This window comes from Bos grunniens, chromosome 4 (assembly GCF_055505025.1).
Source record: "Bos grunniens cultivar Pamir isolate PY7600 chromosome 4, Bosgru_T2T1.0, whole genome shotgun sequence".
NCBI classification, from domain to species: domain Eukaryota; kingdom Metazoa; phylum Chordata; class Mammalia; order Artiodactyla; family Bovidae; genus Bos; species Bos grunniens.
Window position 1 is genome coordinate 84911455 of NC_141168.1, and position 23375 is coordinate 84934829.

The 23375-nt window shown below is 38.5% G+C and overlaps 1 protein-coding gene and 1 pseudogene across 2 annotated transcripts in view; one reads left to right on the forward strand and one right to left on the reverse strand.

Moving 5' to 3' along the window:
* The window catches only part of SEMA3D (semaphorin 3D), a 228905-nt gene that overhangs the window by 204826 nt on the left and 704 nt on the right, over positions 1-23375 (reverse strand). The gene's annotated exons all lie outside the window — the stretch shown is intronic.
* On the forward strand, positions 720-3448 carry LOC147374457 (uncharacterized; annotated as a pseudogene).

The window sequence follows — 23375 nt, forward strand, 5'->3', positions numbered from 1 at the left end:
TTGTTGGGAAGCAACTTGCTAAATGGAGGCACAAGTGACCTTTCCCCCAAACGAAAGACTCACTCTTCGAGTGGGATCAACCACCTATTTACTCTTCTTCTCGATAATCCCTCAAGATGAATGGAGGTTGCAGGATCTCCCAGAAGGGAAATCGGACGAGAGAGAGAGAGTTAGCCAAACAGTCAAGAGAGAGTTAACCCAACAATTCCCTGAGGTCTGGGAGGAAGACAACCCCCTCCCCGCCAAGGCTTGCAAAACAAGTCCCACTGGTAATAGAATTCAAACCCAGTACAATTACATCAGCACCCGCCTTGGGCCTGCCAGACCTATATAAGCTGCTTACTCTTTACCTGACTGAAAAGGACAAGGTGCCTATAGGACTGTTGTCCCAGACTGTGGGGACATGGGACAGACCCATGGCTTATCTCCTGAAATGGCTGGACAGTGTTGCCACTGGGTGGCTGGGATGCTTACGGGCAGTTGCTGCAGTTACCTTACTGGTCCGGGAGGCAACCAAGCTGACTTTGGGCCAAGATTTGATCATAAAAGTCCACATGAGGTCAACACTCTCTTACGAGGGGACCCCCATAAATTGCTGTCAACATCTCGGATTACTCAATACCAGGGACAGTTATGTGAGAACCCCTATGTTACTACTAAGCCTTGCCAGGCCCTGAATCTGGTCACTCTCCTTCCTGTGAGAGGAGGTGGGCCCTCACATGATTGCAAGGAAATATGCCAGCAGACCTGACTCGAGAGACCAGCCAATCCTGGACCCAGATTTGGTCCTGTACACCAATGGCACCAGCCTGGTGAAACAAGGACAACAACTGTCAGGATATGCAGTAGTCATGGAAGAAACCATCGTAGAGGCTAGCTCTCTCCCATCACACTCGTCCACTCAATGGGCCAAACTATATGCTCTAATCCAGGCCCTCCAGTTGTCAAAAGGTAAGAAGACAAAACATTTACACAGACTCCAGGTATGCTTTTGCCACACTACAGGGCTCTGTATAAGGAGAGAGGCCTTTTGACAGCTAGTGAAAAAGATAGTAAAAATAAGGAAGAAATTAAGACCCTATTAGATGTTGCCTGGAAACCAGAAAGGGTTGCAGTCATACACTGCTGAGGATATCAAAAAGAGGATACCCCCTGGGCTTGGGGAAACAGATTGGCAGGTAAGACCGCTAAACAGGCAGCTGAGGGCTTGGGGGTGACCAGTGAGGGCTTATTAAAGCTCTCATATTGGTGGAGCTGCCTGAGCTAACGCTGGACTCTCCAAAATACACTGAACTCTGAAACCAACTACTCAAAGCAGAAGGGGCCATCAAGACTGAAAAGGGATGGTGGGAATTGACAAGTGGTAAATTATTGGTACTGGAGGAGCTGGCACCCACTCTGATAAGCCAAACACAAGTGACCTTCCTAGGCCATGACAAACTGGAAGAGCTAATTCGAAAATATTTCTTGGTTCCCCGCCTCTCGTCCCTATGCAGGACAGAATCTCAGGACTGCACTGCCTGCTCACAGGTCAAAGCTGCCTCTCAGCACAGACAGAAATCTCCGGGGATTCAGCTAAAAGGCATGCTGCCCATTCAACACCTGGAAGTGGATTTCAACAGAATGAAACCTCACCGACATCACCACTACCTGCTGGTCATGGTATGTATGTTCTCAGGATGGGTAGAAGCTTTTCCTACCCGGCCTGAAAGAGCATCAGAAGTAGCCCGGTGCCTGCTTAGGGAGATAGTTCCCAGATTTGGATTTCCTACCAGCACTGGATCAGACAATGGTCTGGCTTTCATAGCTGATTCAGCATAAGTAAGCAAAACTTTAAACATCAAGTGGAAATTACATACAGTATATAGGCACCAGAGTTCTGGGATGGTGGCAGGAACCAACCAGACACTTAAAGAGACACTCTCCAACTGGATCATAGAGACTGACTGCTCCTGGGTGGACTTGTTTCCGACGGCTCTGCTCAGACTCAGGATGACCCCATGGTACCATGGCTCTTCTCCGTACGAAATTGTGAATGGGAGGCCCCCTCCCATAATAAAACAGATGTCAACCAATTTGCCTCAGGTAAGGGGAGAGGAGATTTCACAGCAGATGGAACAACTGGGTAAGGTAATAAATCAGGTAACTAAGTTTGTACAAGAAAGGGTGCCATTCCCCCTTGGAGAACAGATTCACGAATTTGTGCCTGGGGATCAGGTGTGGTCAAGGACTGGAAACACAACTCCTTGGCTCTACATTGGAAGGGTCCATATACTGTTGTTCTTACCAGCTCTATGGCAGTTAAAGTTGCAGGTGTCATTCCCTGGATCCACCACATGAAGGTGAAGAGAATATACCACGCAGACCCAGAAAACACTTAGTGGACTGTGCAGAGGGACCCCACTAACCCTCGAGAGATTAAGATCATCCTTAAGAAGGAAAAGAAGATCCTGGACGAGCCCCTTCAGGATGAAGCTGAATAATCAACTCCTGCTGCTTGGCCTCATCAACGTGATTTTGAATTAACTTCTGTTTCACCTTAGGAAAATGTTTTCATTGCATGGGCACATTCCTACGCGGGCTTCCACAACACCTCTAACTGCTGGTTATGTGGGGCTATGCCTCTGTGATGGATGGACTTCCTTGGTGGGTGTCACTGCTCTGCCAAGATTTTAAACCACTCTGCTCTTTTCTGGGATGACAAAAAGAGACTTTCCTTTCTCTTGTCAATCATAATCTCTCCCTGCTCTCGGTAAGCCAGACCTAGAGTCAACAGACTTGAGTCATGGGGTTATGTTTGATGTAAACACCAGTTTCATAGAAGTAACAAAAGCCTAACCTACAACAAGCCCTGGTAAATCTACCTTATTTACATGCTAGGTGGACAAGGTCTGTGTTTCAATGGTATGAGTATATTGCTGCCTTATTCATACCTTCTACAGGCACAACAGATACTATGATTAAATTAGAATCCTTGAAAAATTACACAAAACAGGTCTTCCTAGATAGTGCTAAAGCCATCCAAGCCTTAAATGAAGAACAAATCCTAATGAAAAAAGTGGTAATTCAAAATAGAATGGCCTTGGACATGCTCACAGCCGCTCAAAAAGGGAACTGTGCTATAATTAAGGTTGGATGTTGTGTATATATTCCTGATTTATCTGGCAATGTATCAGCTGCTTTAGATGACATGAAAAATCAGGTAAAAGCAACATCAAATGAAAACATTCCTTTCTGGACTTCGGTCCTATCTTGGGTGAAGGGTGATTGGTGGAAAACTATATTAACCATTGTTACAGTTGCCTTGATAGTTCTGCTTTGTGGACCCTGAATTTTACAATGTTTTATGAACTTTGTAACCCAAAGGACTGCGTTGTTCTCCCAAATTGACGGTCAGAGAGCCAGGGTGCAATATATGCCTATGAGTGGTGCTCATACTATGAGTTAAGAGCATCAAGAGTGGGGAATGAAGGAGGAAGCAGACAGAACAGGCTCCATCTTGAAAGCAGGACCCCATCTTGGGCTTTACCTGATGACCTCCCCATAGGTGGCTCCCCAGTGCCCTTTATCTTTCTTCTGTCATTAGTTTAAGAAAGTATTTAAGGTGTGACCTTGGCCTGTTCTGTTGAGTTACCTCAATTTTCCTAGATATCGTCCATGTATACAGGAGGTATGCATGTTATTAAACTTGTTTTTCTTCTGTTAGTCTTTTTATTATTATATATATATGCATGTATGTCTATCATGCAACATGTTACTCCTTTAGTATGTTTTATATATATATATATATATACACACTATATGTGGTTATAGTATATATATATATATATATATATATATATATATATATCATTATATTTCCTGTGGTCATGAATGGATGTCAGAGTTGGACTGTGAAGAAGGCTGAGCGCCGAAGAATTGATGCTTTTGAACTGTGGTGTTGGAGAAGACTCTTGAGAGTCCCTTAGACTGCAAGGAGATCCAACCAGTCCATTCTGAAGGAGATCAGCCCTGGGATTTCTTTGGAAGGAATGATGCTAAAGCTGAAACTCCAGTACTTTGGCCACCTCATGTGAAGAGTTGACTCACTGAAAAAGACTCTGATGCTGGGAGGGATTGGGGGCAGGAGGAGAAGGGGACGACAGAGGATGAGATGGCTGGATGGCATCACTGACTCGATGGACGTGAGTCTGAGTGAACTCCGGGAGTTGGTGATGGACAGGGAGGCCTGGCGTGCTGTGATTCATGGGGTCACAAAGAGTCGGACACAACTGAGCGACTGATCTGATCTGATCTGATCTGATAGTCTATATAGGATACAATTTTATGTGTATATGTGCATATATATATATATTATATGATTAACATGTTAGAAGATAAGACATAAAGTGACAATAAAGTTTTGGAGTTATTAAATATATTTTTAAAAACATGATAAGAAAGAATCAGACCACTGAGGCAGAAGATGCATATCCTACTTTCTTGCATAAAGTAGTTTTTATGACAATAAAGAACATGAAAGCACATGCTAACTCAAACTTTCCTTTTGTAACATCCTCCCTTGAAATTGATGAAGGCAGGAATTTATCTTGATCACCATGTTTTCATCATGATGATAATAAGTATTAGTGTTGTAGCCACACATTCTGGGAAACAAACTCACTCAGAAGCACAATGCAGACAGTGGAGTGCAATTTATTTGGTTAGGTTCTTGGCTGAGATGGTCCCCTTCCCCTGTAATAAAAAGACTAACAGGAGAAAAACAAGTTTAAGAACATGCACACCTCCTGTATACATGGAAGATATCCAGGAAAATTGAGGTAACACAACAGAACAGGCCAAGGTCACACCTTAAATACTTTCTTCAACTAATGACAGAAGAAAGATAAAGGGCACTGGGGAGCCATCTATGGGGAGGCCACCAGGTAAAGCACAGTAAACAAAGGTATTGTTACATAGATTTAAGTCGGGGCCTTCTGCAGCAAGGAGTTTGAGATTCAGTCATAAGATGGTCCAGTTCAGTTCATTCACTCAGTTGTGTACGACTCTTCGTGACGCCGTGAAACGCAGCACGCCAGTCCTCCCTGTCCATCACCAACTCCCGGAGTTCACCCAAACCCATGTTCACTGAGTCGGTGATGCCATCCAATCATCCTCTGTTGTCCCCTTCTCCTCCTGCCTTCAATCTTTCCCAGCATCAGGGTCTTTTCAAGTGAGTCAGCTCTTCGCATCAGGTAGCCAAAGTATTGGAGTTTCAGCTTCAACATCAGTCCTACCAATGAACACCCAGAACTGATCTCATTTAGAATGGACTGGTTGGATCTCCTTGCAGTCCAAGGGACTCTCAAGAGTCTTCTCCAACACCACAGTTCAAAAGCATCAATACTTCGGTGCTCAGCTTTCTTTATAGTCCAACTCTCACATCCATACATGACCACTGGAAAAACCATAGCCTTGACTAGATGGACCTTTGTGGACAAAGTAATGTCTCTGCTTTTGAATATGCTATCTAGGTTGGTCATAACTTTCCTTCCAAGGAGTAAGCGTCTTTTAATTTCATGGCTGCAATCACCATCTGCAGTGATTTTGGAGCCCAGAAAAACAAAGGCAGCCACTGTTTCCACTGTTTCCCCATCTATTTGCCATGAAATGATGGGACCAGATGTCATAATCTTAGTTTTCTGAATGTTGAGCTTTAAGCCAACTTTTGCACTCTCCTCTTTCACTTTCATCAAGAGGCTCTTTAGTTCTTCTTCACTTTCTGCCATAAGGGTGTTGTCATCTGCATATCTAAGGTTATTGCTATTTCTCCCGGTAATCTTGATTCCAACTTGTGCTTCCTCCAGCCCAGCGTTTCTCATGAGGCACTCTGCATATAAGTTAAATAAGCAGGGTGACAATATACAGCCTTGACATACTCCTTTTCCTATTTGGAACCAGTCTGTTGTTCCATGTCCAATTCTAACTGTTGCTTCCTGACCTGCATACAGGTTTATCAAGAGGCAGAACAGGTGGTCTGGTATTCCCATCTCTCAGAATTTTCGACAGTTTATTGTGATCCACACAGTCAAAGGCTTTGGCATAGTCAATAAAGCAGAAATAGATGTTTTTCTGGAACTCTCTTGCTTTTGCCATGATCCAGCGGATGTTGGCAATTTGATCTCTGGTTCCTCTGCCTTTTCTAAAAGCAGCTTGAACATCTGGAAGTTCACAGTTCACGTATTGCTGAAGCCTGGCTTGGAGAATTTTGAGCATTACTTTATTAAAGTGTGAAATTGTGCAGTAGTTTGAGCATTCTTTGGCATTGCCTTTCTTTTGGACTGGAATGAAAACTGACCTTTTCCAGTCCTGTGGCCACTGCTGAGTTTTCCAAATTTGCTGGCATATTGAGTGCAGCACTTTCATAGCATCATCTTTTACAGAGTAGTAAAAACCCTTACAAATGGAGATTTCCTTCATAAATATTAATTGCTTTTACAAAAGGGTAGCTTCTACAAGATTTTCAAAGCTTCTCCTACAGCTGTTGTCTCTCCAAAAACTAGTGAGATAACCCTTATGCTAAAAAGGCATTTTGGGAGGATAACACATTTTCTCTCCTTCAGATATATGCATATATATGTATATATGAGTGTGTATTCATAGATCTCTAAATTAAAAATTCTGTAGTAGTAATGTAAGGTACACATTTGTAAATGTACCCTTTTTTAATAACTAAACTAGAAAGAGATCAGGTCAAGAGCAGCTGTGTAGCATCGATGATCATAACCAGAGCAGAGTTTTTGATTATCAGATGAGAAAAATAATGTATTATTTCAGAAATGGTCATCATTATGTTACTAGCAGCCATCACTTTGTCTGGGTATAAGTGTCAACAGTTCTCACAGCATGCATTAAATTTTTCTAAATCATCTGTCGCATTAGTGAAAAGTAGCATGTCTGCCCTTTTAGGAGGGACAAGACTTCAGTTATAATCTCAGTTTTGTGATGACTCAATTGTGTGCCTATGAACACACTACAACTAGTGTCTTATTTACATGGATCATGAATTACTCAAGCCTGGGGCCATTTCTCTCCAAACATTCAGCTCCAATCTGTGAATATAGAAGCTGTTCTTTCATGTTTAAGGAAGGAAGAGAGAGAGGGAGGGGAGGAAGAACTCACATTACTTCATCCTCAGTCCTCTCTGTAAAATTAAGAAGATGGACTAGATATTCAATTAGGTTGTTTTTTTTAATTCTGAAATGTCACGAGTCTATGAAACAAAAATTGTTATATTATTTATATATTTTTAATAATAGGAATTTCAAAATAGGTATCTGAATACTGATGATTTATCAGGCTTACACTCTATTTCCTAGGTTGGAATTCAAACAAACAAAACAAAAGTCCTCAGGTACTAGTTTTCTTAAATAAGTTTTAATAAAATATACCCATGTTAGAGAAATGCCAAAATACCATATCGGATAAACACAAATTCAATATATTTACTTAGAATGTACAACTGAACTTTAGGAGCACTATTTCTTAAACTAATAGGTTGTCTGCTACTTTCATATAGTAATTTTTGTCCTTAACATTCTTTTGAATGCAGGTAATCTAAAGTCAAAATAAACTGATAGTAAGATGCAAAATAGAGGACCTAGACCATTTCCATAGGTTATTATCTTAATGGTACAGAAGGTTCATTTGTCACTTAAACATTTTTTAAATTAAACAACAACTGCTATCTGTGAGAATTATTTTACATGTTTTTGATTGAGAGAAGGATAATCGTTCTATGATCCCGGATTTAACTAAAACTGAAAAAGAATAACCAAAGCATCTAATTAATTATTTATTTAAACAAAATAACAGTTTGCCAATGCTGACTCAGGATCTTATTTTCAACTCTCACAGCTCTTCTTGATTTTATTTTTTCACTTGTAATTACAAATCCACAAAGACTGATTGCTATGCTAGATGTCAAGGAGAATGAACCAGATATGGTTATACATCTTCACCCTAGGAGCTGGTGATTTGCCAGAGGTATAAAATGAATTTTAAATTAAAATAATTTATTATAAAATACAAATATGTGCGATGGGGAGAATAAGTTACTGAACTTATTTATGTTTTTTGAATTGTTAATTGGAGGAAGAATGTGAGTTTGCATTAGTTTTTGAAATATAGCAAAGTATCAAGACAATTTTTTAAAAAAAGATAAAAGGATGAACAGCATGAGAAATACTGGATGTTAAATGTTAAACATACATGAAAAAAAAATAAGAAAGCACTTTTATTTTACAAACTAAATATTTAGCTGAGATTTTCATTGGTTTTTCTTTCCAGTTCTGTGATATCTGCTTGAAAGTTGCTCTCTACACAGTCTCTCCATCCTCTATATCTAAGGATTATTTTCTTAACCTGAAATACTTAAAACTTCCTTTAGCAGGAAAAAAATTCATGAGATATTTTATATCCTGCTGGGATCAAGTCTGACCTCAGACTTTATATGTGGTAAGATGTTACTTGTTGCATAGATGTTAATACATCTATGTTCTGAGAGGAATATAAAATAGTTCTGAGTCAGGCTGAGAGCAAAGTTCACATTATAATAATAGTTCTTTGACTATATAACAGGGAAAAATCATGAAATACACAAATAACAAACAGTAAAAGTCTGATATGATAGCCCTGTATTTCTCTAACACCCTTATTTCTATTCTCAACACCATTGTGTTAGTCCAGCCCTTATTTTATCTACAAAGTGTCTCTTAATTGGTCTCCCTGTAAATTATTCCTAGGCTCATCTTCCTAAAATACTAATTCTTGGGTTATTTCATGGTTCAAAAACTTTCAGTGGCTCCCATGTGCCTCCAGTATAAAACCCAAAGTCTGTACCCTGACATTTCAAAGCTTTTTTTAACCAAATATGCTTAATGTATATTAGTGAGAAGAAATAAAACTATCAGTGTTGATATATTAAATAGCCATGGTGTCAGGCACTAGGAGAAATTTACTTATATTTTCTCAATTAATACTCACATGTGTTTTGTATACAGAGCTGTCATTTACCCCACTTCAATATATGAGTAAAACAAGACTGATAGACTTAAATAACAAGTGTTCCCAGATAGTAAATTGTGACTCCAAACTGTGCTGCCTTTCCACCACAAGATCATTTGTGTGTACAAAAATCACAACTACATTGGAAGAAAGTACATGATGAGATCATAGTAAGAATTTAAACTGCTTATTAAATGGATGATTAATTGCCTTAGACTAGAGTCTATTGGAAAAAGCACTGGCAGAGGGATCAATACCATGAGAGAGGTCACGGTTAATAATTTATGTGTCTTTCTCATCTAAATAATAACAGAAATGAGGAGAGTGAATGGATCAGGGAGAAAAGTCTGTAGACAGAAAAGAACAGAACTGTGGGCAAAAGGCAGTAAGTGGGAGGAAGAGAAAGGGGAACCAGTGAAAGAGCAAGAGGAGAGAGCCATCAGGCACAACCCAGGAATTACAGGGCCCCCAAAGAAGAACATACATGAGAACCCCTAGATTGTTCCACCTTCTCTGTCTTCAGTCCTGAACTACAGACCTGGAACAGGTGTTACTTTGGCCCTGGTCACACTTTTTTAATGACCCTGAAACTACTCAGAAAACCACTATTAGCCTGGCTAGTCCTCATAAACACCTAAAAGGAATCATTTGAAAATGGAACTCCCTTGCCCCAGCAAAATACTTAGAAAACTAATGTAAATTATCTTCCTTACTTAAAATTTCATCAAGAAACAAGCCAGGAGATTTATAAATATTTACTTACTAAAGTAATAAAGCCAACAGAAGTAAGAGTGAATTTATAAAACCAGAACAAACAAACTAAATTGACTCTGGGCTCTAGTTCTTAAAATTTTTTCCTTCTTTTAATTTGCTCTAATAAAATTATCCTTAAGATTCATGGAATAGAAAATGCCACACACTGAAGATATATATATATTAATATATATTTGAAACATTTTACATTGATTTACATCTATCTATTTGCAACTATAGGAAATCACTTTACATTCCTGGGATTAGCACTGTGAGAGGCTTTTTAATTATTTAGAAAATATTTAGAAATTATTTCAAGTAAATCTTATTTATCCTATCTCTGAAGCATTTCATTTTCTGTGAAGTAGAAATAGGGTCTTACATATAGTTATTAATATGATATATATAAGGTTCATAATTAAAGTAGTAGAAAATAATTTATTAATTATATAAAATATATTGATGAACATTCATAAGCCAACTATGGGAATAGACTAATCTGAAACAATACCAAAAACAGCATTAGAAAAGTATTTTCCCATAAAATAACTAGAACATTATTCAGTTTCACTTCCACTTGCTCAGAAGCTGAAGTGACCTTTAAGTTCAATTTCTGGAAAATATCATTGATTAACATACTTGCTGCTTCCACTAGTTATATTTCAGAGAAGGGCCAAGAAGATGCATCAACCTGAGACAAAGGTTTTCCTTGCATGTTAGATTGCTTATACGTAGATGCAGGAGCTACCCATTTGTCTCTGGATTCTTCCTAAACTTACACCTTGGAAGATGCTTCTCTTGGGCAACTTTATTTCATAAGTGCTATACTACAGGTTCCTTCAAGATCCCCTGAAGCTCAACCTTTAAAGAGCAAGAATCCAGGGACCTCTTGGTAGCTAGACCATGGCAGCAAGTTCAGCACCGGTACAGGGTCTAGTCCAGTCCTCGGGCATGAGCCTGCACTACAAGAGACTGTCACTGGGCCAATTTCCAAATCCTCTAGTGGATGGAGAGTGAATTAGGTCATTCTGTTTTCTTTCACTCCTTATAAACGGGACTGAAATAGAATATTCTGAAATCACAAAGTAGTGAGAGCATTTAATAAGAAGTTTCAAGTGCAATAACTGGTTAGCAGAGGTACAGGGACAAGGTAGTGATCAAACAGGGGAAGGAAGCTGAGGGCAGGGCATTAGAATAACCTTAGAAGTCCTCCTTAGAAGGCCCACATTGGAGGGCTAAAGAAATATCTGTGTACTGAGTTAAAAAAAGTCAGAAGCAGGGGGATATGAAGGCTGTTGAACAAATCTGTGTTGTTTATTTGGGAATGGAGCACTTCAAGGAATGTGCAGTGTTATAAATCCAGTAGTAGATGGCTAAGGAATGGTGAACTGCTACAAAATAAACCTGGAAATTTAGATGGGGCACCAAAGGATTATATTGTTTGCTGTTTAGCTTCTACAAGCAGCTGCTGCTTCTGTGACAGCTAGTATGAAAGGGTTCCTTTGCCCTGGATTCTCCTTCACATCCCTATAGCATAGTCAGTCACAGTATGCCCCAAATGATGTTTCTTTAAACACACTATTGTGCAGAAGGACATGGTAATAGTCAATCCTAAAATGTCATTCTCTTATCCAGGAATATACCTGAAGGAGGTCACAAAAGGACCTTTTTCTGAATGAGATTAATGGAATCCAGCAGATAAGGAACAAGGCAGCAGAACAGTGTGGAGATGTGTGAGAATCTGATCTATATGTAATTTGCATCATCTTGTAAGGATAATGGAAAGATAACACAGTATAATACAACATTTGATTGTCCTATATTAACCCATTTATATCTTGCAATAACCCTATGAGATTAGTGCTTTAATAACCCAAGTTAAAAGATGGGAAATGGACATAAAAAGGTCAAGTAACTTGTCTAATCACACAGTTCAGAGGTGACAGAACTAGGATCTGAATCCAAGCTGTCTGCTTCCACAGGGCATAACCTTAACCACAGCACCACATGTTCCCCCACACTTGAAAGCCTCAGTTTAAAGTTCCACTAATTAAAGACTCTTTCAGTTTTCAGAGTGATCTCCTTTTTACACATAATGTAGAGCAATGAAGACTAACCCACAGGGGTTGTAGTGGTGTGGTAATGTACCTGGGACCTGGGAGAGAAGTCAGGGATGGAGATAATGCTCTGAGCATAATCTCCATAAAGATAAAAGAGGTTAAGGTGAGAGGATGACATCATTTAAAAAAAGGCTGCAGAGAGAAAAGGCCAAGACTATGAATAGGACTGTTTGTTTTTTGGATTTAATATCATAAGATTTGATTTGACCCTTGATGATAATGAATTATAGTCACCTACTTCAGGGCTGCAGCCATGGTTTCTCACCTGTATTTTGTCAGTGACTCGTATAGCATATAGCAGGCACTCAATAAATACTTCTTGAATTAAAGAAAAGATGAAAAGGGAATTCAAGATGGAAAGGCATCAAGAGTAATATGAATATGTGAAATAACTGAAATAACCTTTTTACAACGAAGGAATGTGTGTGTGAAAATAACTTCATGAGGAATTATACATCTAAATTAGTTATAAGAGGAAAAACAAAAAAGGGGTTCTGAATAGAATAATTTATATTCAAGTATTAGAGATTGTGTACTTATTACATAAAAGACTTGGTGATACGCATGGAAGTATGGAGAAAAATATCAAGGTAGCAACTACTTGGTCCTTATTCTTGAGAAACTTAGTCCAAGTAAGAGAGAAATAGTTATCGGAACTGAAAAAGATAGTACAGACAGGAGGGCAGAATTTAAGTGAAAAGCACTTTTTCAAGCAAGATTCAATGGCCGTACATGAGGGTACCTAGGGGAGTGGGCACTGGTTTGGGGCCAGGAGAAGTGATGGTAGTAAGAGGCAAAACTATCCAAGTAAAAGAAGAAATCAGCTCAAAGTCCCAAGAGGAAAGAGTAGAGAAACTGTAAGCCCATGTGGTTGATGCTAGTCTGTCCTCTTTATTAATTCAGGGAATTTACAAGACTTTTTTGTTTTTGCTCATCTTAATATATCACCCACATAAAGCACACTTTTAAACCCTGTTTGTATAAAATAAAGTAATGGAAAAAAGAGAAAGTCAAAATTGTCATTTCCGATTATCAGAAATAACCAAAGGTTACAAAAATATAAAAAGAATGATTGGTGACCATCATGAAGATGATGGTTACATGTTTTATAAATATTAAGGAAAAGCAGATCTGAATGCAATTCTTATTTTTAATGTCGCAAGTGAACTGCACAGGATATGAGTGACCATTTCTTGTACTCTAAAAAGTTTTGAAATATGGATCAAAACTACCATTTTCTGGAATGTGAAAAGGCCTATGTGATAATGACAAAACAAAAGAGCTCTAAGCAATCAACATCCAGAGACTTGGAGTAGGGTGAAGTAAGGAATCCCAGGATCTCAGCCCAAGCTCTCTGAAGGGTCTATTGAGTGCACATGTGTAAGCACAGCATTCCTCTTCTATGTAAGCTACTTCTGCCAAAAACTTGCCCTTTTAAAAACCTGAACAATGAAGACTCTCTGCCAAAATTCATCACAGTGTAGTCTAAGACAACAATCCCCACGGCGCTGAGAAATGTGAATCAAGTCAAAGAAAGGGAAATGTTATCCCCTCATCTGTATATCCAGTACAAATGCTTTTGAACAGCTACTTTACAGGTGATAAAAGCCTTCATAAGTTGATACAATAATTTGACTTATACTAATTTTCTACTTTGTAATTATACATAACTCACCTTACACTATTTCATCATGCAAATACTTTTACAGATAGAACAGTCTGGCTACTTCGACCTTCTACCAAACTGCTTGGAAAGCAACTTAACACCCCAATTTGATCATGATAAGGAAATATTTGAAGCTATAAGACGGAGGCTAGTGTGGCCAAAAGAGTGAATTTTGAATCAGAATATATGTGAAGGATAAAGTTAGTAAGTATACAATTTCACAACTGTTTTAAAAACCTGTCTTCTGATAAGGAGAGTCAGACCTCACAATTGATGAGATTTGAGATGATTATTTTCATCTGAAAAGATTTTTTGAAAATAGTACCTTAGTTATAATTATGTATTCATAAGTCATCAATTACTTGAAAATACATTGATAGGAAGTAAAAAAGGAGTCAATGATAGTCCATGCAAAAGCATAAATTTCACATCTCTATTATGCAAATTATGCAAACCATTTCTAAAGGTTTTGGTCAGAATTTGTATTTCTGCATTCTTCTTTCAGAATGAGTTGAATTACCATAGGCAGGATCTCTCTTTTAAAAAATTGCATTCAATCCTTCCATGTAACAAAAATGAAAACCTTGTACCTAAGATTCCAATGGAAGCCCAGAACACACTAGTCATATTTGATCTGGGTCTTTTTCAGACATTGTCCCTGAATCTATGGAAGTTCAGTGGGGTATCACTAAAAAAAAAAGGCCCTTTAGCCACATATTCTGGGACTGGATTCCATGATTTTTCCCAAACAACTTCTTGAAATGTGTTTCTTTGTGTGCTATGATTCATACAAACTAAAAACAAGACAAATAAAAAAAGTATGTTTAAACTTTTCAACCACTGCCACAGTAGAGCACAAATTCAACAGAAAGTTGACTATAAAGCACAGTCAGGTAATTATTAAATAATTATAAATATGAGATAATAAAAAATAAGACATCAGCATGTATAAAGGTGAAATGACAGGACTTTTAGTCCAACTATAAGCAAGAGATTTCCCAGGTGGCACAGTGGTAAAGAATTAGCCTGCCAATGCAGGAGACACAGGTTTGATCCCTGGGTTGGGAAGATCCCCAGGAGCAGAAAATAGCAAACCACTCCAGTATTCTTGCCTGGAAAATCCCATGGACAGAGGAGCCTGGGGGGTTATAGTCCATGGGGTCATAAAGAATCAAGACATGACTGAGTGACTAAGCACATAAGCAAGAAAACTTACTAAAAGGGAAGAAAAAAAAAAATCCTTGGACTTTCAAAACATATGCAACCATTTGTAACACAGAGAATAGAAGGAATAATGTGAGTTTTATAATAGAAAGTATATACGTAAAGTGAGGGAAAGAATTGAAAAGACACACACAGATAAAAATGGAAATGGCAACACATATCTACATTTCTGGAACATATATGAGTCTTAATTTCTATGAATTTGAAGGGATATAAAAGACTCCTTAGGTAAATTTTTAATTTTTAAAATAAGCAATGATATGTGTATTATACCTATAACATTTGATATGGAATAATCTTTAATATATTTAATGTAGTAGATGTCCTTGAGATTCAAAGAAGAGAAACAAGAACATAGTCACTGAGCCTTTTTTGGCAACAATTTGAAAGCATAACCATCATGTAGAACTGAAGACATCTGGCACAGAATATGGATCTTGTCAATATCGATAAAATAGCAAAGACTAAAGTGTGAAAACAGTGTGCCCTCTCTTTTAATATTTAAGGCTGATTTATAGAACATTACTGATACATAGCTTTCTTTGCACAAGAACCGATCACAATGGTGATGTAAAATTTTTTATTAATCCAAGTAATATATTTTATTTTGAAAAATAAGTAATTACAAGAACACTTCAAAATATGCATTTATTATGATGAGATCTATTATACTTAGCATCAACAGGAAAAAAACAGTAGAATAGTTCCACCTTGAACTAGGGGAATAAAGTAAGCATTTAATTGAACAACATTAACCTTTCTGACCAGAGAATGGTTCACCTTTTATATAGTTTCTCACCATGGTCAATCTATATGCTTTCAAGTATAATTTTTACAAACAGATGTTATTTTTCAGAATGGTTTTAGATGCACAAAAACTGAAAAGACAGTACAGAAAGTTTCCTTAGAACCCACATCCAGTTTTCCCTATTATTTTTAAATCTACGATAGATAGAATGGACATTTGTTATAATGAATAAAATCAATATTGACATTTTGTTATTACCTAAAGTCCAAGTCTATTCTGATTTTTTTAGTATTTATCTAATGTTCTTTTTCTTTCCATGGGTCTCACCCAGAACACCACATTACATTTAGTTCATGTCTCTCTGACTTCTTCTTGCTTATAACAGTTTCTCAGACTTACTTTGGTTTTTTATGATCTTGACTGGTGTGAGGAATGCTGGTCAAATATATTGTAGACTGCCCCTCTTTTGGAATTTGTCTGATGTTTTCTCATGGTTTTATTGGGGTTATAGAACATATTAAGGGAGAGGTTGAGAGGGGGAGTATTCCTTTCATCCTTCATATCAAAGGCACATACTACCAATATGCTTTAGGACTGTTGAGGTTGACCCTGAGCACTTGCCTGAGACAGTCTCTGCTCGCCTTGTTTACTGTAAAGTACTCTTTCCCTTCCTTTCCATGCTGAGTACTCTTTGGAGGAAGTAACCATGCACAGCTCATTTCAGAAGTAAGGAGTTATATGTTCCCCTTCCTTGAGGGCCAGATACCTGCATAAAGTGTTTGAAGTTCAACTGGATGGAGTATTTGTCTCTTCTCCTTTATTTATTCATCACTCATTTATATTAGCATGGTCTCATGGATACATATTTTATACCTTGGGTTATAATCAATAATAGTTTACTTATTTTGCTTAAATTATTCTAGTGTTGGCCATTGGGAAATTTTTCAGCTGGTTCCTAGATCTCTTTGACATACCCCTATCATTGTGCACATTTGGTATGGTGAGTGTATGTGTGTGTTTGGGAAACTTGTTTATTTTTTGGCAAAAGATGATCCAGGCTCACATACATTTCCTGCCCCAGTCCTAGAATCAGCCATTTCTCTGAGGATCCCTGGTTCCTTTTATGGGACAGTAATCCTAGAAAATGAGATCTAGGCCCTAGCTGTCACATATAACATTTATTTTAAAAATAAATTTCATGTTTAACCTAAGAATTAACATATATATTTATGTGTAGTGGATTTATGGATAACTTTTTATTACATTTTCTTACTTTATGTTTATCTGTATTTACTGATTTTTCAGTAATGATTGTGAATGTGTATCTGTAATGAAATCATTAATATAAAATAAAAGTTCTTTTAGATGTACACCCCATTTCAACAAGAAAACGCAAATTACTGTCAACTTCTACTGACCTTGTATTTAGTACCGTAAGTAAACTGAGAATTTTGAGGGTTCCAAATAGTTCTTTGAAATGAAGTGTTACATTTCAAGATTAAAAGTGCTCCTCCAAGTAAAAAAAAAAAAAAAAGTATTCATTTTTTACCTTAGAACACACTTCTTTCTTTCATAGAACAATTATTTCAGATATAAACAGCAAATATTTATCTGAAAGCAACAATAGCAAATACCAAAATGCAAGAAATGCCTGAATGTCATATTTGTGGACTGGGCTTTAGAAGGAGAGAAAACAAAAAAGAAGTAAAAGCCTCACACTGATTTTATACATTCCATCAAAGAAAACTAGATTATTTAGGTATAATTTGAGATTAGAAAGTCATTAGGCACATGTTCAGCTGTCAATATGTCTTTTTTTTTTTTTTTAAAGGCTTCTATAGAACTATTTAACTTAAGAGGGTACTTTTTTTCTGGACATTGCTTTTATGCAGTTCATACATGCTGATGTTAAAAACTTAGACTATACTATTTCTCTGTCTCTTCACTAACATAACTCCAGACAATATTTCTACTGAGAAATTGTATTCGTCTAATTTCTGCTAATCTAATGCTTGAAACTATATATATTTAACTCAGTTACTAGGTACCAGCTATATAGGCTCTGGACCAGCTATATATTTCTGGACCAAATATAATACTATAATAAAAAAAAAGTACATAATTAGTACAGGAAAATAGACATTTACCTGATGGTAGACTAATAATATCACCTCTCTATATCTATACAATTTTATTTATTTTCCCTGAAAGTAGTAATACTATATTTCTTCTGCTCAGTAATCTAGACTTGTTTTACTTGACTTTGTTCTTAGTAGTTATGGCCCCATTTAATAATGCTTAATAATTCATTAGAAAAATGCACCAAGTGTTCCCATTTTCCTATGATTTACTAGAACATACTTGAGATGTTGAAGTTACAACATAAAATATTGAAGTTATAGTATTATGTTAAATGCCCTATAGAAGAAACAAGGGACATAAAGTACGTCATTTCTAATTTCTGAAGCAGAAGACCCCATATATTTAAATGGATAACAGATTTAGAGAAACACAAACTCTTCTGTGAATACTTGATCATTTAATTCTACTTATTTTATGGTAGAATTTTAATTCTACTTATTTTTATAGGAGGGTAATATGTGTGGCTTACTGAGCATGGCAAAAGAATGAGCAAACTGTCTAAATTTACCAGCAAAAGATTAGAAGGTTGGTTAAAGAAGTCCTGGTTCATAAATATTAGAAATAATTAAACATTATTATTTACATGGAGATAAAAGATCAAATATTAATGATTATAAATTAAAAGTCACCAAAATCATTTAAAATTTAAATATGAACAATCTATCTTATTACATATTCCAACTTTTTGAAACATTGTCTTGAATAATTTATATTTGTAAATGTCTAATAATTTAAGTATACCTCATTATTATTACTTAAATTTCAAAATAATTTCAATGTGTTGCAGTCTCTTATCAGTGCATTTCTTGTTTGCAGTGAATTTGCTTTAGCTTTATATTTCTTAGGCTTCCCTGGTGGTTTAGCAGTAAAGAATCCACCTGCCAAGGCAGGAGACGTGGGTTCGATCCCTGAGTCAGTAAGAGCCCTGGAGAAGGAAACAGCAACCCACTCCAGTGTTCTTGCCTGAGAAATCCCATGGACAGAGAAGCCTGGCGGACTACAGTCCGTAGAATCACAAAGAGTCAGGCACAACTTAGTAACTAAACAGCAAAAGCGACTTAAAGTTAAGGTGAAATAAGGTGGACACAGATGATGCAGATTCTCATTTCTTAATTGGATCCTTCTAAAAAATATAATAAATTCAAAAAGAAAATAACTTTTTGTAATATGCAACCTTTTACTAAGTATTTTTATAAACCCTATTTCACATGATCATTACACTGCTCCTATATGTTATGCATTACGATAAAACACTCCACATCTCAACTTTTTTTTTCTATTAAAGGTTAAAACTCATAAAAAGCAAAACTCTCCTTTCTAAAATCTCAGAGAAAGTCAAGTATAAAACCAAAGATCTTTAAGCTGATCTTTTATAGGGGACAAAGTGATTCAAAATCATTTTATTAACTGCTTGATAATTAATTATATTTCAATATTTGTTAGTATCTAAATATGTTTAGCATTGTACTAACCTAAAGTTATAAAAAGTTAGAGAAGACAAATCCTAACTTCCAGGTCCTTTTGATCCAGTTAGGAATTATAAATTCCTAAGGAATGAAGGATGAAGATATAATAATAAAAAGGAATTCTGGCCAAGATTTCCTAGAGTAAAGAAGTATTTTTTAACTAAGTTTTGAGGTAACAAGGTGTGGGATTAACAAATTTTTCCCATGGTCAGTCATTATTACTGTTATTACTACTTATTTCACAAATATGAATGTTTCTTTTTCCTTCAAGGAATATGTTATCAAGTCTTGAAATATTTATTAATACTTTACTTAGGTTATCTATATAGGTCCAGGTACATATAAAAAGAATAGCTTTTCAAACAGAGCTATGGTTACTCATGTTTATTAAATAAATCATTTATTAATTGACAAGAATTCTATCCAAAAAACATGTATCATCAAATTATTATGTCTCCCAAACAGAACAGTAAAGTTCAGTCACATTTCTTTTCCATAATGAAGTTGTAACAAACAATCTGAAGACATACTAATATTCATTAAATCACCACCAATTAGAATGTTTTCCCCTTGAGATTGATAAGTTGATGTTCTAAATAATAAAAATGGGGATGACTTAACCCAGTAACTCTGTCCAAGCAGAAAACAAACAGAGGGCAACAGAGATATCTGCCAATTCCAGAGGACATCTACAGATAACTTTCAGGTCTGTGATAAACCTTTTGATAGTTTACAAATACCCATGCAATGCAAAAAGACCACAGTATGAGGAATAAGACCTGAGCACCATGAAACATATAGTTTTAATTTAACTCCAACTCCAAACAATATATTTCCTAGTTTTGGAAAGGACGTGAGAGTAATTCAGCCTGGTGACTCAAGTTCAAACCTATATTTAATGTGTTAGCCTGTCACTGGAAACAGTACATGTGCTTCCTCTGCCTTTGTAATTGTTTATATTCCAGACCCTCCCTGACACCAAAAATAATTCCCACTCCCACCCTTACCAGCTCCCTCCACACACAAAGGAGATTGAAAACACAGTTTAGCTTTGTGTATAATTTTCCCATGCAAAATTATAGAGCAAATTATCTAAGACTAAGTACAAAGTCTGCAAAAAGGCAAAAGAAAAGATACATAATTATTTCTTTATCTTTTACCCTTAGTTTCTACTGGTGTTGGTTATAATTCTCTGAAAATTTCAAAACATTTTGCATTGCCAGGCATTTTCCCTTAATCTCCCCTCTCAGAGAGTCAGCAGGAGGGTAACAGGAGTCAAATGATTATTTCTTGCAAGCAAATGGGCCACAGACACAAAGGTGAAATGGTGGTGCCAAAATATGAAGTAAGTTTGTAGGTATCAGGTTGTGAAGGCAGTAAGTAGACTAAGGAAAACTTCATTAACCTCAGAGAATTTTCTCAACATAGCCAAAGGGTTACTATTTGATAAAATGTTTCTTTTTGTTCTGTTTTTCCTATATAAACATTATTAAATAATTCCCCATAAGGCACAGTGACCTGTATAAATATAAATTATTAATATCATGTACATAAGATTCTTGTTCTACACACTTGTTGTGGCCCATACCCATCTTCAACCCTGAATCCCATTTAAATTGTTGGGGTTTTCCCCCTGTAAATTATAATATACAGATACTGCATCAAACTGATCTTAGAAAGGTCCCTTAAGTGGCGTCATGGAAAGCTGCCTGAAGTTCTTAAAAGGTGACCTACATCCAGGTAAAACAATTCCAGTCTCAGCTCCACCTCTTACTAGCTTACATTTGAACAGAGCAGCTAACACCTTCACATCTCATTGTTCTCATCTCTAAAAGGAAAGTGACTGCTTTGTTTACTCCCTTAACCACCAATACCATTTTTAAGAATTATAATTTTTCTTAAAATTGAAAAAACCAAAATGGGACACCCCACATTTCTAACTCTGTTTCTTTTCTTTAAAAAGAAAAACTAACTAAACATGGCGAGTTCATGGCTTAATGTAGCACCTTTCCAAAGCATCACATTTTTGACCTACACCTTAAATGCAATGCGTGCCAAGTTGCTTCAGTCGTGTCAGACTCTTTGCGACCCTACAGACTGTAACCCTCCAGGCTTCTCTGACCATGGGGATTCTTCAGACAAGAATACTGGAGTGGGTTGCCACATCCTCCTCCAGGGCATCTTCCAGACCCAGGGATCGAACCCTCCTCTCACAATTCCCGCATTAGCAGGCGGGTTCTTTACCAACTAGCGCCACTTGGGAAGCCCTTAAATGCAATACTTTAATTACTGGCTGAGAGGGAGAAAAATCTGATCATAGAACCCGGATAAAGGGACAAGAGACCTTGCTGAGGTTTCAGACAATGGCAGTCACACAATATAGGTTGCTGACTGACATAATATAAAGCCTAATAAAATTGTGTGTACAAAAAAAAAAAAAATGAAACGTACTGCTGTTGAGAATATTAATGGTGATAATGTACAAAATACCTAGGATGCAATGTGTTTGTCCCTTCCCTTTTCCACCAGTTTTCCACTTCATAAATGGGCAAATTCCATTTGAAATTTTGGCAGTCCAGATCAGTACCCTTTTATTGTCTCTCAGCTACCTCTTGACCCTATTCTTATCTCTTCCCACATCACCTTCCTGTACTTCCTGGCCTTTTCTCTTCCAAAGGCCAAGGCCTTTTCCCATCTCCCTGACCTGAACCATCACTTCGTAGCCTATCAGCGACGGCTTCTCTGGCCAGCTTTAACTGCTAGAACAGGCCTCAGTGATTCTGAGGCGGGACAGAGTTAAAGTAACTGCTGGCTGGGGCTGCTCACACCCAACCCAGACCTTTCCTGCTCATCCTCCTAGCCGTCTGGCTCAGAACAGCAGGAGAAGCGAAGGCAACACAGGAGTGATGACATGTGATTCTCTCCCTTCCCCACCCTTCACATTTTTCTTTCCACGTGCAGAACCCGGAAGGCTCTGACCGCTCTTGCCCCGGCGGTTGCCATGGTTACACAATAGCAGCCCCAGACCCCGGAGTGGGGTCTCATCCAGTCTACCTCGCCCTCAACCCTTTTCATCCGTTAGGGACACCGTCCTCAACACACACCCACGGGAGGAGAATCTTTCCAGCTAAATTTGACTTTCGGTCCCCTCGCCCCTTCTCCGGCAAATGGCACTGACAGGCTAAGGATGGGAGGGGCTTTGGTGGGGAAAGAAGAGTCTTCGTAGAGACATTTGCCTTTCATTACAGCTTCACTTGGGGCTAAACAGCGGAAAGTTCGCCTATTTAACTCCAGTCTCGGTAACTTAAAATTGGGGACCTCAGCGGCCGCAGCTGCTGGGTACGCGGCTCCGGTCCAGTCCCTTCGAGTCCAGCCTAGTCGCGGGAGCGCGGCGCCTCCTTCTTCTCCTGTCAGGTCCCCTCCGCGCGCCGGGAAGCAAGCAAAGCAACTCAGCCCACGAGGTTGAACTAGGTCGTGAGGGAAGGAGAATCAGGTGATGCCGAAAACTGCCGGGGCTCTTCCAGGGCGGACCATTAACGCATGAACTCCGGGCGCGTGGGGAGGGGTTGCGGAACACCCCGCGGGGTTAAATCAGGCGGGTTAAACTCCCGGCAGGAGTCAAATCCGGGCCTTTTCTGAGGGAGCCCAGCGAGGCTACCGGGGGATGCCCGGCTCCCTTAAGAGTGCGTTTGGCAAGAACCGCCTTTCCCAGTCAGCCAGCTCTGAGGCTGGTGTCTGCTTCCAACTTTGCCCTCCGAGTCTGGGAAGATGCAAGCTCCCGTCAGAAGGAGCGTTCCCTCACAGGGTAAAAGGCGTCGCCCATCCCTCCCCAAAAGCACCACAACACAAACAACCGCCACGGTCTCCCCGTCCCCTCCCCCACGCCTCGGGAAAAGGAGCGAGGGAGGGCGCAGACGCCCCAGGTCAAGTCCTCCTCAGACGGTCCCCACCGACGCGTCTGCGAATGAACCTGCAGCCGGGGGAGCCAGGGGGCACGTTCAGAAGCGCTCCCGGCCGCCAGCGTCCCGGAGGGAACGAGAACGAGCGAAGTTCCCGGGCGCGTCCGGGAGGAAAACTTTTGCCCGACTCGGGCTGAGGAGACTGCGGCGGTGGTGGCGAGTGTGGGGGCTGCGCCCGCCGCCACGCTGTCCCTGTGCAGCGAGCCCGGACCGTCCACGTCTCAGCGCCGGATTCTCCGTCTGGCCCCCGGC